Source organism: Kogia breviceps, chromosome 12 (genome assembly GCF_026419965.1).
Source record: "Kogia breviceps isolate mKogBre1 chromosome 12, mKogBre1 haplotype 1, whole genome shotgun sequence".
NCBI lineage: Eukaryota > Metazoa > Chordata > Mammalia > Artiodactyla > Physeteridae > Kogia > Kogia breviceps.
The window spans coordinates 37051792-37069371 of NC_081321.1; the positions used below are offsets into that span (position 1 = coordinate 37051792).

The 17580-nt window shown below is 41.1% G+C and overlaps 1 long non-coding RNA gene across 1 annotated transcript in view; it reads left to right on the top strand.

Annotated features, from left to right (window-relative positions):
• Positions 1-9503: 9503 nt before the first annotated feature.
• LOC136792265 (uncharacterized) overlaps positions 9504-17580 on the top strand; it is a 158084-nt gene continuing 150007 nt past the window's right edge. Inside the window, exons 1-2 of the long non-coding RNA XR_010835796.1 lie at positions 9504-9671; positions 9910-10073. This is a non-coding gene — a long non-coding RNA (uncharacterized lncRNA). The remainder of the gene's footprint in view (positions 9672-9909; positions 10074-17580) is intronic.

Below are 17580 nucleotides of genomic sequence, written 5' to 3' on the forward strand. Positions count from 1 at the left end.
CCTAGAGTATCTGACATATGATAGGTGTTCTATCCATATCTGATGAGTGAATGGATAAACATAAATATATCAGCCTTCCACATTTGTGTGTATTTGTTCCTGAGCTCTCTATTTTGTTCCATCATTCTAATTGTTCCGCACAAATGGTACACTGTCTTGATTATCGCAGCTTTGATATAAAAAAGTCTTCATATCTGGGAAAGTTCCCTGTTCCTTCTACCACAACCCTATACCTTGACTTTTTTTTCCAAAACGTTTTGTCTATTATTGGTCTTTCACTGCTCCATAGACGTTTGAGAGTCAGTTTGTCAAAAACCTACTGAGATTTTGATTTGGAATTGATAGATTAATTTGGGGAGAGTCCACATCTTCACAGTATCGCGTCTTCTCATCTGTGAACACGTGATGTAGTTCAGTAAGTGAAAGAGCTGGATGAGAAGCCAGATTGGTCAGCCTTTCACACCAGGTCTGCTTTCCTTCTGCTGAGCTTTGTGGAACTGATTATACATGTGGCAGGACTGTGGAGCTTACTCTGCTTCGTGTCATAATCACATCCTAGAATGCCGGCTGATTAGCCTCCTTCACTTGTAACATGTTCTGCAGCTGACTCAGGGGGCTGTTGTCATCCTGTGGTCAAGTGCAGTCAGGCCTGTGTCTTCTCTGAGTGTGGCAATGACCTTCTGTGGAAAAGCCTTCTTAGTCATCCGGGGAGGAGGGTATTTGTATTACTTTAGAATTAATTACCTTGGGAATAAGAGTGAAAGTTGCAAAGAAGTTGGTGATGCAGAGCACCCAGGCTCCTTTTATTTCACTTTGCTGACGTGTTCCTTATGAACCTGAGAGCTCATGGGGCAATCATTGGAGAGCTTGAGCAATCCCTGAGGGACTGCAAGTTCCTGGTATGTGTGCTGCTTCTCTCCTGTCCTAGGCCAGCGACAGACAGTGCTAGCCAAACATCACCCTCTATCCCAGTGAGCCTAGATGGAGTCTTAGAATCCTTTCAATGTGGTGCTCCAGTAAGTTCTACTAATTAATCGGTTTGGGTAAAGAGAGGAAACCTATTTACCTCTCTTTTTCTATTTTGGTCTAGTAAGTTTAGAAGCACTTAAAACTGGCATGGGCCCCAAATCAAGGGCTGCTCTGGTGTCTTAGGACACTGGGAGACCTCTGAAAGAGAGGGTTAGCCCCTTTGTCTAAAGACAGAAAGTCTTGAGTGGGGGAGCCATCTGAATTTGTAATAGCAGAGGTTTGGTTTTGATGATGAGTTAGATAACAAAGGACTTGTGGGTGCCCAGAGGGAGCAGAGAGGGCTGAGCTTCCTAGCAAAAGCAGTTCAACAGGAGACGGAAGGATGACCCAGCAGGTAATATTGGTACAGAATGCAGTGTCTGAATATAGTTTTTCTCCAGGACCAGTAAGGGACACTGCAACCCTTGTGGATTGGGATGTAGGACAATTGTCATGTTAATTTCAGATAAAACATGTCAGGAAAGTTATATTTGACACCAAAGTTATAGGAATTCTACTCTTAATTTGCTACTGTTGATCCGGGCTGCCTGTTATCTTGCATTCCTATGGATCCAGGATCGCTGCTGAGCAAGGCAATGCTTGAACACAGCTGAGCACTGCTGGAGTCAGACATGGGTTCAAAGTTTTGCTCTGCCGCCTTCGAGGTATGTCACCTGGGACAACGCATATAATCCCTCTAAATCTCAGTTTCCCCCTCTGTAAACTAAGGATAATAATATAATTCCTCTAAAAGGGCTGCTTGAGGATTGACCCAAAGCATCAGAGTGCTTAGCCTGGCATAGTAAGCCCTCAACCCTGCATTACTATTAAAAGCTTCCCCTCTGTGTGTTTCACTTTCTCATAGTCAGTGGCCTTAAAAGCGAGAGAGTTTGGGGCTGATCAGAAGATTGAATTTTCCTGCTGTCCAGGGTTTGAGTCAATATAAGTGTGACCTGATCTGTGGTGATAAGGCCATCTTGCAACCACAAATTATATCTACAGGTTTTTAAGAATAAAACTTGGGCTCTAAGTTACAACTTCCCATTGAGTCTGTCAAAAAAATCCTCAATTTCCAACGTCATCATTTTAGAGTCATGGATTCTTAAAATCATCTCAGATACCAAATATTTACAGGTATAAAAAGCCCTTTCGCCTGAAATATATAAATTAAGTATTGCTGAAGGTTTAGAGTCTACATTTTAGCTTTAGACTCTCAAGCTGTTTACAAAATAAGCAATTGGAAATCTGATAGAATTTAGAAAAAAATTAAGAAAAATACAGGGGTTAAAGATTTCTGTAAGTTCTGTGTGATTAAAGAGATATATGAAAATGGGACTATTTCATATATATTTTGGACAGAAACTATTTCTAGATGCCTTAGTAAGGCTATAGAACATGTAGACTTTGATTTAGTTTCTGAAGAAGGATTTTAAGTCATTGCTGGATAAAGCTGGTATTTGTGTGCATTGTGCTAATAGGGACTTAGGACACCATCCCTGTAATCATCTCACAACCTTCACATCCATCCAAATAGATAATCAGAGATATAGATGCAAATGTTCATCTCAGTATTATTTATGATAATGAAGAAACTGGAAACAATTCAAACGTTCAAAAATAGATTAATATTTAATTAAATCATGATATCTATTATATAGGTATGCTTTTTATTTTTTTTTTTAAATTTCTGTTCATATGTACTTTAATTTTTTTTAACATCTTTATTTGAGTATAACTGTTTTACAATAGTGTGTTAGTTTCTCCTTTACAACAAAGTGAATCAGTTATACATATACATATGTTCCCAAAACTCTTCCCTCTTGTGTCACCCTCCCTCCCACCTTCCCTATCCCACCCCTCTAGGTGGTCACAAAGCACAGAGGTGAACTCCCTGTGCTATGCTGCAGCTTCCCACTAGCTATCTAATTTACATTTGGTAGTGTGTATAGGTCCCTGCCACTCTCTCACATCGTCACAGCTTACCCTTCCCCCTCCCCATATCCTCAAGTCCATGCTCTAGTAGGTCTGTGTTTTATTCCCATCCTACCACTAATCTCTTCATGACATTTTTTTTTTTTTTAGATTCCATATATATGTGTTAGCATACAGTATTTGTTTTTATCCTTCTGACTTACTTCACTCTGTATGACAGACTCCAGGTCTATCCACCTCATTACAAATAACTCAGTTTCATTTCTTTTTATGGCTGAGTAATATTCCATTGTATATATGTGCCACATCTTCCTTATCCATTCATCTGTTGATGGACACTTAGGTTGCTTCCATGTCCTGGCTATCGTAAATAGAGCTGCAATAAACATTTTGGTACATGACTCTTTTTGAATTATGGTTTTCTCAGGGTACATGCCCAGTAGTGGGATTGCTGGGTCATATGGTAGTTCTATTTGTAGTTTTTTAAGGAACCTCCATACTGTTCTCCATAGTGGCTGTATCATTTTACATTCCCACCAACAGTGCAAGAGTGTTCCCTTTTCTCCACACCCTCTCCAGCATTTATTGTTTCTAGAGTTTTTGATGATGGCCAATCTGACCGGTGTGAGATGATATCTCATTGTAGTTTTGATTTGCATTTCTCTAATGATTAATGATGTTGAGCATTCTTTCATGTGTTTGTTGGCAATCTGTATATCTTCTTTGGAGAAATGTCTATTTAGTTCTTCTGCCCATTTTTGGATTGGGTTGTTTGTTTTTTTGTCATTGAGCTGCCTGAGTTGCTTATAAATTTTGGATATTAATCCTTTGTCAGTTGCTTCATTTGCAACTATTTTCTCCCATTCTGAGGGTTGTCTTTTGGTCTTGTTTATGGTATCCTTTGCTGTGCAAAAGCTTTTAAGTTTCATTAGATCCCATTTGTTTATTTTTGTTTTTATTTCCATTTCTCTAGGAGATAGGTCAAAAAGGATCTTGCTGTGATTTATGTCATAGAGTGTTCTGCCTATGTTTTCCTCTAAGAGTTTGATAGTGTCTGGCCTTACATTTAGGTCTTTAACCCATTTTGAGTTTATTTTTGTGTATGGTGTTAGGGAGTGTTCTAATTTCATACTTCTACAGGTAGCTGTCCATTTTTCCTAGCACCACTTATTGAAGAGGCTGTCTTTTCTCCACTGTGTTTCCTTCCCTCCTTTATCAAAGATAAGGTGACCATATGTGTGTGGGTTTATCTCTGGGTTTTCTATCCTGTTCCATTGATCTATATTTCTGTTTTTGTGCCAGTACCATACTGTCTTGATTACTGTGGCCTTGTAGTATAGTCTGAAGTCAGGGACCCTGATTCCTCCAGCTCCATTTTTCGTTCTCAAGATTGCTTTGGCTATTCGGGGTCTTTTGTGTTTCCATACAAATTGTGAAATTTTTTGTTCTAGTTCTGTAAAAAATGCCACTGGTAATTTGATAGGGATTGCATTGAATCTGTAGATTGCTTTGGGTAGTAGAGTCATTTTCACAATGTTGATTCTTCCAATCCAAGAACATGGTATATTTCTCCACCTATTTGTATCATCCTTAATTTCTTTCATCAGTGTCTTATAGTTTTCTGCATACAAGTCTTTTGTCTCCTTAGGTAGGTTTATTCCTAGATATTTTATTCTTTTTGTTGCAGTGGTAAATGGGAGTGTTTTCTTAATTTCACTCTCAGATTTTTCATCATTAGTTTATAAGAATGCCAGAGATTTCTGTGCATTAATTTTGTATCCTGCTACTTTACCAAATTCATTGATTAGCTCTAGTAGTTTTCTGGTAGCATCCTTAGGATTCTCTCTATATAGTATCATGTCATCTGCAAACAGTGACAGCTTTACTTCTTCTTTTCCTATTTGGATTCCTTTTGTTTTTCTTTCTTCTCTGATTGCTGTGGCTAGAACTTCCAAAACTATGTTGAATAAGAGTGGTGAGAATGGGCAACCTTGTCTTGTTCCTGATCTTAGTGGAAATGGTTTCAGTTTTTCACCATTGAGAACGATGCTGGCTGTGGGTTTGTCATATATGGCCTTTATTATGTTGAGGAAAGTTCCCTGTATGCCTACTTTCTGCAGGGTTTTTATCATAAATGAGTGTTGAATTTTGTCAAAAGCTTTCTCTGCATCTATTGAGATGATCATATGGTTTTTCTCCTTCATTTTGTTGATATGGTGTATCACATTGATTGATTTGCGTATATTGAAGAATCCTTGCATTCCTGGAATAAACCCCACTTGATCATGGTCTATGATCCTTTTAATGTGCTGTTGGATTTTGTTTGCTAGTATTTTGTTGAGGATTTTTGCATCTATGTTCATCAGTGATATTGACCTGTAGTTTTCTTTCTTTGTGACATCTTTGTCTGGTTTTGGTATCAGGGTGATGGTGGCCTCATAGAATGAGTTTGGGAGTGTTCCTCACTTTGATATAGTTTGGAAGAGTTTGAGAAGGATAGGTGTTAGCTCTTCTCTAAATGTTTGATAGAATTCGCCTGTGAAGCCATCTGGTCCTGGGCTTTTGTTTGTTGGCAGATTTTTAACCACAGTTTCAATTTCAGTGCTTGTGATTGGTCTGTTCATATTTTCTATTTCTTCCTGGTTCAGTATCAGCATGTTGTGCATTTCTAAGAATGTTTCCATTTCTTCCAGGTTGTCCATTTTATTGGCATACAGTTGCTTGTAGTAATCTAATAATCTTTTGTATTTCTGCAGTGTCAGTTGTTACATCTCCTTTTTCATTTCTAATTCTATTGATTTGAGTCTTCTCCCTTTTATTCTTGATGAGTCTGGCTAATGGTTTATCAATTTTATTTATCTTCTCAAAGAACCAGCTTTTAGTTTTATTGATCTTTGCTATTGTTTCCTTCATTTCTTTTTCATTTATTTCTGATCTGATCTTTATGATTTCTTTCTTTCTGCTAAATTTGGGGGTTTTTTGTTCTTCTTTCTCTAATTGCTTTAAGTGCAAAGTTAGGTTGTTTATTCGAGATGTTTCCTGTTTCTTAAGGTATGATTGTATTGCTATAAACTTCCCTCTTAGAACTGCTTTTGCTGTAGCCCATAGGTTTTGGGTTGTCGTGTCTCCATTGTCATTTGTTTCTAAGTATTTTTTGATTTCCCTTTGATTTCTTCAGTGATCACTTCGTTATTAAGTAGTGTATTGTCTAGCCTCCATGTGTTTGTATTTTTTACAGATCTTTTCCTGTAATTGATATCTAGTCTCATAGCATTGTGGTCAGAAAAGATACTTGATATGATTTCAATTTTCTTAAATTTGCCAAGGCTAGATTTGTGACCCAATATATGATCGATCCTGGAGAATGTTCCATGAGCACTTGAGAAAAATGTGTATTCTGTTGTTTTTGGATGGAATGTCCTATAAATATCAGTTAAGTCCATCTTGTGTAATGTATCATTTAAAGCTTGTGTTTCCTTATTTATTTTCATTTTGGATGATCTGTCCATTGGTGAAAGTGGGATGTTAAAGTCCCCTACTATGATTGTATTACTGTTGATTTCCCCTTTTAAGGCTGTCAGTATTTGCCTTATGTATTGAGGTGCTCCTATGTTGGGTGCATAAATATTTACAATTGTTGTATCTTCTTCATGGATCGATCCCTTGATCATTATGTAGTGTCCTTCTTTGTCTCTTGTAATAGTTTTTATTTTAAAGTCTATTTTGTCTGATATGAGAATTGCTACTCCAGCTTTCTTCTGATTTCCATTTGCATGGAATATCTTTTTCCATTCCCTCACTTTCAGTCTGTATGTGTCTCTAGGTTTGAAGTGGATCTCTTGTAGACAGCATATATATGGGTCTTGTTTTTGTATCCATTCAGCCAGTCTGTGTCTTTTGGTGGGAGCATTTCATCCATTTACATTTAAGGTAATTATCGATACGTATGTTCCTATTACCATTTACTTAATTGTTTCGGGTTGTTCTTGTAGGTATTTTCCTTCTCTTGTGTTTCTTGCCTAGAGAAGTTCCTTTAGCATTTGTTGTAGAGCTGGTTTGGTGGTGCTGAACTCTCTCAGCTTTTGCTTGTCTGTAAAGGTTTTAATTTCTCTATCAAATCTGAATGAGATCCTTGCTGGGTAGAGTAATCTTGGTTGTAGGTTTTTTCCCTTCATCACTTTAAATATGTCCTGCCACTCCCTTCTGGCTTGTAGAGTTTCTGCTGAAAGATCAGATGTTAACCTTATGGGGATTCCCTTGTGTGTTATTTGTTGTTTTTCCCTTGCTGCTTTTAATATGTTTTCTTTGTATTTAATTTTTGACAGTTTGATTATTACGTGTCTTGGCGTGTTTCTCTTTGGGTTTATCCTGTATGGGACTCTCTGTGCTTCCTGGACTTGATTGACTATTTCCTTTCCTATATTAGGGAAGTTTTTAACTATAATCTCTTCAAATATTTTTTCAGTCCCTTTCTTTTTCTCTTCTTCTTCTGGGACCCCTATAATTCGAATGTTGGTTCGTTTAATGTTGTCCCAGAGGTCTCTGAGAGTTTCCTCAGTTCTTTTCATTCTTTTTTCTTTATTCTGCTCTGCAGTAGTTATTTCCACTATTTTATCTTCCAGGTCACTTATCCGTCCTTCTGCCTCAGTTATTCTGCTATTGATCCCATCTAGAGTATTTTTCATTTCATTTATTGTGTTGCTCATCGTTGCTTGCTTCCTCTTTATTTCTTCTAGGTCCTTGTTAACTGTTTCTTGCAATTTGTCTATTCTATTTCCAAGATTTTGAATCATCTTTACTATCATTATTCTGAATTCTTTTTCAGGTAGACTGCCTATTTCCTCTTCATTTGTTAGGTCTGGTGTGTTTTTATCTTGCTCCTTCATCTGCTGTGTGTTTTTCTGTCTTCTCATTTCGCTTATCTTACTGTGTTTGGGGTCTCCTTTTTGCAGGCTGCAGGTTCATAGTTCCTGTTGTTTTTGGTGGCTGTCCCCAGTGGCTAAGGTTGGTTCAGTGGGTTGAGTAGGTTTCCTGGTTGGGGGGACTAGTGCCTCTGTTCTGGTGGATGAGGCTGGATCTTGTCTTTCTGGTGGGCAGGTCCACGTCTGGTGGTGTGTTTGGGGATGTTGGTAGCCTTATTATGATTTTAGGTAGCCTCTCTGCTAATGGATGGGGCTGTAGACCTGTCTTGCTCTTTGTTGGGGATAGGGTGTCCAGTACTGTTTGTTGCTGGTCCTTGAGTGAAGCTGGGTCTTGGTGTTGAGATGGAGATCTCTAGGAGATTTTCGCCATTTGATATTGCGTGGAGCTGGGAGGTCTGTTGTGGACCAGTGTCCTGAGGTTGGTTCTCCCACCTCAGGGACACAGCCCTGGTGCCTGGCTGGGGCGCCAAGAGCCTTTAATCCACACGGCTCAAAATAAAAGGGAGAGAAAATAGAAAGGAAAGAAAAGGAAGGAAGGAAATAAGGAAGGAAGGAGGGAGGGAGGGAGGGAAGGAAGGAAGGAAGGAAGAAAGGAAGGGAGGAAGGAAGGAAGAAATGGAGGAAGGAAGAAATGAAGGAAGGAAGAAAGCACAAAAGGAAGGAAGGAGGGAAGAAAGGAAGGAGAAAAGGAAGAAAGAAAGGGAGAAGACAAAATAAAGTAGGATAAAGTATAGTTATTAAAATAAAAAATAATTATTAAGAAGAAAAATTTCTATTAAAAAAAAAAACAGAAAAACGGGTCAGTCTAACCCTAGGACAAATGGTGAAAGCAAAGCTATACAGACAAAATCTCACACAGCAGCACACACATACACACAAAAAGAAAAAGGGGAAAATAATAGTATACCTTGCTACCAAAGTCCACCTCCTCAACTTGGGATGATTCGTTGTCTATTCAGGTTTTCCACAGATGCAGGGCACTTCAAGTTGATTGTGGAGCTTTAATCCGCTGCTTCTGAGGCTGCTTGGAGAAACCTCCCCCTCTCCTCTTTGTTCGCACAGCTCCTGGGGTTCAGCTTTGGACTTGGCCCCGCCTCTGCGTGTAGGTCGTCTCAGGGCGTCTGCCCTTCGCTCAGACAGGACGGGATTAAAGGAGCAATTGATTCGGGGGCTCCGGCTCACTCAGGCTGTGGGGAGGGAGGGGCACGGATGCGGGGCAAGCCTGCGACGTCAGAGGCCGGCGTGACGCTGCACCGGTCCCAGGCGCGCCGCACGTTCTCCCGTGGAGGGAGGGGCATGGGTGCAGGGCGAGTCCAAGGCGGCAGAGGCCGACATGACGCTGCACCGGCCCAAGGCACGCCGCGCGTTCTCCCGGGGAAGCTGTTCCTGGATCCCGGGACCCCGGCAGTGGCGGGCTGCAGGGCTCCCGGGAGGGCTGGTGTGGAGAGTGACCTCTGCTCACACACAGGCCTCTTGGTGGCGGCAGCAGCAACCTTAGCGTCCCACACTCTTCTCTGCTGTCCGCGCCGACAGCCGCGGCTCGCGCCCGTTTCTGGAGCTCCTTTAAGCGGCGCGCTTAATCCCCTCTCTTCGCGCCCTGGAAGCAAAGAGGGAAGAAAAGGTCTCTTACCTCTTCGGCAGCTCCAGACTTCAACCGGACTCCCTCCCGGCCAGCCGTGGCACACTACACCTTCAGGCTGTTTTCACTCTGCCAACTCCAGACCTTTCCCTGGGATCCGACTGAAGCCCTAGCCTCAGCTTCCGGCCCCCGCCCGCTCCGGCGGGGGAGCAGACAAGCCTGTCGGGCTGGTGAGTGCTGGTCGGCACCGATCCTCTGCGGGAATCTCTCTTGCTTTGCCCTCCGCACCCTGTGGCTGCGCTCTCCTCCGCGGCTCCAGAGCTTCCCCCTCCGCTACCCGCAGTCTCCGCCCGCGAAGGGGCTTCTAGTGTGTGGGAATCTTTCCTCCTTCACGGCTCCCTCCCACTGGTGTAGGTCCCGTCCCTATTCTTTGTCTCTGTTTATTCTTTTTTCTTTTGCCCTACCTAGGTACGTGGGGAGTTTCTTGCCTTTTGGGAGGTCTGAAGTCTTCTGCCAGCGTTCAGTGGGTGTTCTATAGGAGAAGTTCCACGTGTAGTTGTATTTCTGATGTCTCTGTGAGGAGGAAGGAGATCTCCGCGTCCTACTCTTCCGCCATCTTTAAGCCCTGTCCGGTAATATGCTTTTGAATAATTTTTTTAATGTCAAAAGAAAATGCTCAGCATGTGAAAAAATTAGGAGACTAAACTGTGAAATGAAACATACAAAAGTTTATCCCTAGGTTGTGAAATTATTGGTAATAATTTATTATTTTCTTTAAAAAATCATTTCTGGCTTTGCCAAATTTTCTGTAATAATCATACAACCCTTTCAAAATCAAATAATTTTTAAAAATATGTTTAAAAATTCATACTGATGCTTATATTGCCTCAACAAGGGAAACTTTGATTGCAGTGAATATTAGTGATCTGGAGAAGAAAGAAGTGTTCATTTTCTCCATATTAAATAGTAAAGCTTCAATAAAAAATTAAATGTAGGCAGGGGAGAAACAAGCTATAATCTTCCTGGTAAGAAACGGTGAATTTTCTCATCACTACCAGTGTAAATTCAATTCCTAGAGATAATGGTTAGCCATATATACTTTAAGATTATATAACTGGTATGTACTAAGGATTTAATATAAGGCTATATTGCATGCAGTATGGTTACTCTAATGTTAGAAGGTGCTTTTAAGTGTCTGCCTATAATCTGTCAGAATATTCCAAAATGTGTTCTATGAAATACCAACTCCAACTGATTATCTTCAAAGAAATAAGTTTGCAGATTGCTACGTATTATTTTGCTTTCTAGAAGAAACAATTCACATTAGAGAACTGAAGCCTTTGAGGATACTGCAGTAAAGAAACAGTTACTTTTATTGGTTTAACTTTGTTTGGTTATGAGTTTTTGAACCTTAATTTGACCATAGAACTATTTTTTCACAAAATCCTTCCATGTGATACTGACCATTATCATCATCACTGTTATCATTGTTACTTAAATTTAAATGTCCGGTTTTTGATTTCTTTCAAGTCATAATCATGTTCTTTGGGCAGAGAGGTTATGGGGCCACACCTGCTTTTGTGGTCTGGTAGAGTCAAATCATTCAATTTATTTGAACATAGAATACAGTAAAATGAACTATCCTGGGTATCCCCTGCATTGCTTTAGGAGGAAAATATTTTACTGTTTTGTTGGGGAAGGGGGGTAGAATAATTTTCTTGTTTTGTTTGTTTTGTTTTGGGATAAGGCTCAGGAGTCATGGTTCCCAGATTTTTTTCCAGTAACCGCGGCATTTTGTAAAGCCTGGATCATCTTGTGGGGGGGAGTATATTTGCTAAACTATATCTGTAGGTGCTGGTTATTGTCAAATTGTACAGCTGGAGCCCTGTGATATGAAGGTTTATTGTCTAATTTTCAAGCAAACACAATTGTGATGAAAGTAATCATTTGGGGATTTTCTTTACCACATTTGTTTTTTATGTCTTAGACTCTTTATGAAAGGAAATGGGAAAAATAATTAGGGAATCTAAAATAAATCGGGGCTTCCCAGGTGGCGCAGTGGTTGAGAGTCTGCCTGCCGATGCAGGGGACACGGGTTCGTGCCCCGGTCCGGGAAAATCCCACATGCCGCGGAACGGCTGGGCCTGAGAGCCATGGCCGCTGAGCCTTGCGCGTCCGGAGCCTGTGCTCCTCAATGCGAGAGGCCGCAACAGTGAGAGGCCCGTGTACGGCAAAAAAACACCTTTTTTAAATAAAAAAAATAATAATAAATCAAACTTTATATGTTGATATTGTTAAACTGACTATCTGTGCATATACAATAAAATAAATTGCTTGGAAATAATCAGCTCTTTTAAAACAATTTTTCAAAGCCTCCCACTCCAGTCTTTCCACAATGGGAAGTCTGTGGTCTTATGGGAAAGGTTTAGAGTAGAGACATGGGTTCTGGTCCCAGCCTTGCCACTAAACAGCTCCAAGATATTATTATTAGTACTACGAATAGCATCTTTTATTGAGGGCTTTATATATTTTAGTTATTGTGCTACAGACTCTATGCACATGGGTTCTTTTGATTTTCGCTATACCCCATCGGAGAGTTGGACTAAATAACTCCTTGTCCCTTTTCTAGGCTTAAATGATCCCAGAAGATATGTCTCTGCTGCAAGACCTTAGTTCCATAGGGGTGGCTGTGTGTGTGGGGGGGGCGGGGTGAGGAGTTAGGAAGTGAATCTTATCTTCACTAAAAGGGATGAATAGACAAGTTCTTGGGAGCCTGAGATGGAACTCAGAACCATTTTCTAGTCTAAACCAGTGTATAATCTAATATAATATATATTATCACCATATGTCTTCAGTTGGTTTTTCTGGTGGCCCAAGCATCTGATATCCAAACATAGCATTGTTTTCTTGGGTCATAGTCTGTTTAAGTTGGGCAGGGGAGAGGTGGCTTGCGTTGACTTGACCATTAAGGACAATCAATGGACAGCCATTCTTCCAGAACTACCAAAATTATTGTGGCTCCTTGAAAAAAATAAATCTCTCAGTGTTTTTAAATAAGGCTCCTGTGTTTGACCATTTCACCATCAACTGTACCAGTCAAGTGCCATTGTGTATCCCCATCACTGTAACTCCACCATCTGATATTTATAAAGTGTTTTGGGGTTTTAAATTCATCTCCTCACCCATGACCTCATCTGATTTCTGTTCCTCAGTATTATACCATATTGTTACATGTCTGGAAGACAAGAACTTCTAGAATATTACTTTTACTGTCTGAGTGCAGGGCTGAGCCACCATCCAGTGGACTCAAGGAGGGAAGGTGAAATCCAGAGACTTATTCTCAGTTCTGACTCAGTGGACTGAAAGCTTGCACTGCTCCTTGGCCAGATGATTTCTAATTGACTTCTCTGCTCTGGTAGTATGGCCTTGGTCCAAGGGGCCATTCTGGCTTGGAGATGGCATGGCAGGCAGAATCCTATTTATCTGTTTTTAACACAAGTATTCCAATGTACAGAAATTTGGGTGTGTTTCTCTTCCGTATAGATTATGCCCTCTTTTGATGTACAGGTTTAGTGGAATGCATCATCCATCCTTTATCTTCTTAAAAATGTGTCTCACAAAACACTCAGGGAGCTTTCAAAATTCCTAGGAAACTGAGCTGGATGTTTATTGAACTCTGTCACTCTTCTGAGCTCATCCTTCTTACTGTTTACCCTTTAAATTGTTATCGCTGAGAGACGGTTGGGAGGTAGTTTTTCTCTGCTCATCTCTTATTAGGGTTTTAATGATTCTATTCCCCCGTCCTCCATTAGGAAATTAACTACATGTTAAATAGTTCACCAAATAAGAATAAAATTTGATTTAAATGCTAATAAAATTAATTAGTGTTTAAATCAAATCTGCTGAGTTGAAATGTTTTTGTGGGCAAAGCCTTCCCTATCTTTTAAATGTGAAGCCTTATTAAAAAAAAAACTGAAAGATTTATTTTTTCAAGCAGCCTCAATAATATGGTAATTCTAGAAGAATGGCTGTCCATTTAGTTTCAGGCAAACTGATTTCCTAGGGCTGCAGATCACACAGCCAAGAGTTTACAGAGATTCTGGTGCCTCTAACAGTATTGAACAGGCAACTCCTACACACAATGCCACAGTGTGGGTGTGGGTCCTGTGAAAGAGACTCTGACCAGTCTAAAATTCCACAATTAGAGATTTATTATTTTGGCTCAAGATTTTGTCACCTGGCAAATTATAAAAAAAAACCCGTGTGAGGGTTGACATGGTCAGCCTTATGAGTTTTTCAAAACCTTTCCTGAGAGCAGGTTTTGATATTGCTGACTGGGATGAAACTGGACATCTAGGGTTGGAGAGAGGATTGACAGAGTCAGGGAGATGGCGGCTGGGGGAAGGGAAGCCTAAGAAGGGGCAGCTGGTGATGGGGGAAGGATGGAAGAAGGCAAAAGATACATTTTGCCTATTTTGTTCATTTATTTGTTCAACAAATATTTATTGGGAATCTATTTTGTTGATTGAGAAGCACTGTGTTAAGGACTGGGGAAGAAAAAAAATCACACCCCGTGGGAGTCTAGGTGTGTGAGGAGGAGGCAGGCAGCCACGTCAGCATGTAGTGACAGCGGAGTATAGGAAGTGTCGTAAGCTAGGTGGGCATACAGCAAGGTGGGGTCCCAGAGGAAGGATGTATTGAGAGAGGGATGACAGCCGGCCATCTCAGAGACACGGATGTTTGAATTTGTTTTTGTTTATTTATTTATTTTTTTTTGCCGTACGCGGGCCTCTAACTGTTGTGGCCCCTCCCGTTGCGGAGCACAGGCTCCGGATGCGCAGGCTCAGCGGCCATGGCTCACGAGCCCAGCTGCTCTGCGGCACGTGGGATCTTCCCGGATCGGGGCACGAACCCGTGTCCCCTGCATCGGTAGGCGGACTCTCAACCACTGCGCCACCAGGGAAGCCCTGAATTTGGTTTTAAAAGGCAAAGAGAAATGTTTGCCTGGAGGACTACAGAGAGGATGGACCCTGTATGCTGAGAGGTAGCCTGGGCAAAGGGCACAGAGCTGGGGAAGGGCTTGCTAGGGTACTGAGGTGAGACATTCCAAGAGGCTGGAAACCATGAGGTGCATGGGAGTGTCTGGGGAAGCAGGATAAACTCAAGCTGGAACAGTGTGGCAGACCTTCATCTTTCTTATGGAGCTTGAACTTGATTCTGTAAGTTATGGGGAGGTTCTGATGGAGTAAAGGGCCTGGCCAAATCTGCATTGTTGAGGTATAGCTATGACCACCTTGAAGTGGATGGATTGGTGGCCAGGGATGCAGGGAGACTGAGGACAGGAGAGCAGTGCAGTTTTGACCATATCATGCTTCTGGCACATCCTACAGCTCGAGGGTACTCTGAAAATGGGAACAAAATGCATAAAATCTGCGTCTCTGTAGCCCGCAACTATATGCAAACTTCAAGCAATTGTTTGCTCATGCCTGAGTTTCAAGCGTTTTTGAAGGAAAATAACTCAAAGCCTCAAAAGGCCAGGAAGACCTAATAGCATAAGACGATGCAATTATTTAAATCTTGGATGAGATATATAGGCTTATGCACAAGTGTTCTTGTTTTTTATATTTGTACCAAACATTTTCAGGTTGTTTTTAGCCCATTTGAATTGTCCATCGACACAAGAACTAACAAGAAGATGAAATTTTGTGAAATTCAACTGAAAAGTAAATGTAATCCTAAGGCTTAATGTTGGTATTTTTCAAAGGACTCTTTCAAACCTACCAAATGAAAGACTTCAACTTTTAGCAAAACCTTGGTCTTGATATAAAACATGCTTTTAAGATGCAGTTTCAAAAATATGATGTTCCAACCCAAAAGACACACTCTGATTTGAAGTCCCGCTTTCCTCAGAAGGAGGACAAATCCTGCTGAAGCCAGGAGCTCTTACTGTCAATCCCCACCCTCATCTGGAATGTTTCTGTGGCTCAGACTCAGTGAGCTTTGAACCCGTGGACCAGTGCTCCTGTGGCCATTATACTATGTCAAGGGTAAGAGGCAGATGATGAGAAATGTTCAAAAGGGAGCAACCTTGCAGAAATAAGAAGAGGGAGGCAAATCAGATCCTTTTGCTTTGATTGTGATATAGAGTCACAACAGGTGCTGGGACTTATGTCGAAATTATAAATAGAATGGAGATTCTCATGAGAATAGCAGAGTGACACCAGGGTAGGAACTAAGATGAGGTTATGGAGACTTACTTGATCTCCAATGGCATCTTTTCATGGGGCCTTTCCTGATTCCCCAGCTACACTTTCCTCTCCTGCTTTGCTTATAGTTTATTTCAGGCAATGATTTCCTCTCTTTTGCACCAGAGTTTTGTATTAGGTGTAGCCTGACTACTGCATTGAATTTACCCATTTATTTATCCCTCTTTTGTCTGAGATGGTATTTAAATTGGAGCTACATGGTAAGCTCCTTTGAGGACAGGACAGGTGTGCTACTCATATTGGTTTCCTGATGGTCCAGGGCCTTATATGTAGTAGGTGCTTTACACAGAATACTTGAAGAGAGCTTGTTTTCTGATAGGTTTGATTTCCTGCCACTCACAGCATATGACCTGAGGCAAGGAGTTTAACCCCACTAAATGCTAGATATCTCACTGGGTTCTGCTATTCAATGAAATAATGTATTTTTAAAGCCCCAGTACCTAGCACATAGTGTGAACTTAATAATTTCTTATGATTATTATGTGTCTATAGCTTCAAGATTACAATAAACTGTGAGAACAATTTTATTTACACCTATAAGTGGGTTACCTTACTTTTACAAAATGGGACCAAAATACTCTGCCTGACAGAAGTAACAACACAATAGATATAGTGGGTGTTCAAGAGACTCAAAAGTCAAGGTTATACGGGAAAAGAGTTTTAGACAAACTGACAAGTGCACTGGAGTCACACGGGGTTCCAACTTAGACTGTGATGAAAACAATACTGCCTATTTGTATTTTTCAAAGGACTTGTCCATTTTACAAAGTCTCATTATTTGATGGCTGACAAGATCTGAATTCTCTAGGTAATATCTATAATGTAGCTGGCACACAGGCAATTTCCTTGGTGCCCTTGCTTGCTAGAAACAAGGGCATTCTCAGTTTGGGCCCCTTCTTCCCTGGGCAACTTCAGATAGAATCTACTTTTCTTCTTATCAACCCCAGCCTTTCCTCAGAAAATAAGAAACACAGAGTGACTAAGTATGTGGGCTCTGAGACGACTTTGGGTCCCCTGGGATCTGAGACTGAAATTATATATTCAGTTTTTAATTTGGATTTCACACAACCCTATGAGGTAGGTGGGTAAGTATTACTTTCCCCTCTTTCCAGGAGGGGAAACTGAGGCTCAAAGAGGTGAAGTAATTTTTGTAAGACCACATGGCTCATGTGTGGAAAGGTTGGGATTTGAACTCACTTCCACAGCTAGCTCATAACTGCTATGGAACACTGCCTCCCTGGCTGAGCCAATCACCAGCTGGTCGGTATTGACCAAGCAGTTAGATCTCCCAGGAGGGTAGCGACACTGCTACGAGTCCACACGATGTCCCACATGCCCGCAACACAGCCAGACCAAAGTCCCACCCCAGGAAAGCTGGTTAAGGATTACCATCAGCAGCCACATGCCTGATTTTATAAACGCCGAAGCCCATCAGCCCCATTCCTACCCAAATCTCCTGGTAAACTTGGATATAGTAGGGCTTCATGGGGATCCAAATATTCTTTTTTTTTTTTTTTTTTAACGTCTTTATTGGAGTGTAATTGCTTTACAATGGTGTGTTAGTTTCTGCTTTACAACAAAGTGAATCAGTTATACATATGTTCCCATATCTCTTCCCTCTTGCGTCTCCCTCCCTCCCACCCTCCCTATCCCACCCCTCTAGGTGGTCACAAACCACCTAGCTGATCCCCCTGTGCCATGAGGCCGCTTCCCACTAGCTATCCACCCTACGTTTGGTAGTGTATATATGTCCATGCTGCTCTCTCACTTCGTCACAGCTTACCCTTTCCCTTCCCCATATCCTCAAGGCCATGCTTTAGTAGGTCTGTGTTTTATTCCCGTCCTACCCCCAGGCTCTTCATGACATTTTTTT